The sequence below is a fragment of the Schistocerca gregaria genome, unplaced genomic scaffold (genome assembly GCF_023897955.1).
Source record: "Schistocerca gregaria isolate iqSchGreg1 unplaced genomic scaffold, iqSchGreg1.2 ptg000467l, whole genome shotgun sequence".
Taxonomy (NCBI): Eukaryota; Metazoa; Arthropoda; class Insecta; order Orthoptera; family Acrididae; genus Schistocerca; species Schistocerca gregaria.
The window spans coordinates 176,798-178,453 of record NW_026061881.1 but is presented as its reverse complement, the minus strand read 5'-3'; positions in this window follow the sequence as shown (position 1 = coordinate 178,453).

Genomic DNA, 1,656 nt, shown 5'->3' with positions numbered 1-1,656 from the left:
AAGTAACGGTGGAGTCACTGATGACAGTGCCACTAAAGTAGAGTTAAGAAACGTGGTTTTCCGAAACTCCTTCAGCAAAGAATACGAAGTAAGCATTCCCGAAGCCCAGTCAACAGAAAGTGCCAAAATGAGAAGCATATATCCTCGGTGTAGCAAAGCAGCTTAAATCACTTATTAAAGGCAAGGTTTCCGTTCCAGATTGTATACCAGTCAAGTTCCTCTGAGTGTGCTGATACAATAGGTCCATGTTTAGTAATTATATACAACCGCTCACAGAAAGATCCGTACCTAAAGACTGGAAAATTCCTCAGGTCACACCAATTTCTTAAAGTACTGCCTTTTGTGATGTTTAACAAAACTGTTGGCAAGCGTACTTGTTATACAAATGGGGACGGCAAAGGCTTAAGGTCGTAAAAAAAATTTCAGCGTTAAAATGGAAATAGTTGTAGGAGAGTATCAGAAGTAATAACCTAATGACATCTTTAATGTCTTGTACATTAGGTTTTTGTGTTGGAGAAGATTCTCATCAGTAATTTTAATAGTCTCATAAATGTGAATGTTAACAAGTAAATTAACTACGTTAAAGGATACGGAATTACCATCATCAGAAATGGAAAAGTTTTTAATTTTAGCTGTTAGTTAAAGGGAATTTTTGACAGTGTAGTTTTCTTCAAAAACATAATATTCTTTAAATGGTGTATATAATTTTTTGCCGATTTCGTAGAAGCGCCGTCTGTATAGTTAACACTGTGGACAGGAAGCGAAGGCGGCGTGCAGTCGGAGTCGATGCTGGGCTCCAATTGTCGGCTACGACGGGACTGCCCGGGAGGCACACTTACACTCCAGTGGCCGCACGAGTCACGGTGGATGCAGCGAAAGGTCCGCAGCAGCACTGATACTGTCGCGGTTGTGTGCACCACCTGTTCTAGTGTCTCGTGTGCACCAAGGACCTCTGCAGACCGAGTTGCAACTTTCTTAGCTCGCTGGACTGTGCAGTTGCTAATTTACAGGGGCTGTGCCCGATGCAGCCCGCCTGGCAGTAGTGTGTTGCAGCGTGGCGTCAGCGCCTGACAGCTTCCGCAACTGGACGAATGAACTGGCGGTAAAAAAAAGTCACAACTACTTTCGTTTTCTGACAAAGGCTATAGCCAAAAATTTAGTTATAGAGTTTGATGGTCTTTTCTATGTGCCTGAGCGATCATCCTTACGGTGAGTTGCTGACTACTCTCAGAGTATTTGCTCGAGTTACCCGTTGCGTGTGTTATCGCCGCGGTCTCATTTCATCGACGTGGTGACTGTGACATGTGAATGGCTGGCCACATGAATGGACTTTCGTGGCGGGCCAAAATTGCAGGCCATTTCTGTGGGTCTCTCTAACGGATCGGGCCTGCCGATCCAAAGCCCATAGTTTGCCACTAATGTGCGGGTACTACCATGGACCTAGGACTGTGGTGCCCCTCCTCGGCCCCAGGCGATGTATTTCGGGAATCGTGACTGTCTCACAGCAAGTACATTGTACAGTGCGGCGTTTGATACAAAATTTATTTATTATAGTATATTTTGGCACTTCGAAAGTAGTTTATATATTTGAAAGAATGGACGATAAGAAAAAAAATTTGTGGCAATCGCAGGCAGTTTGTACACTATGAAGTCATG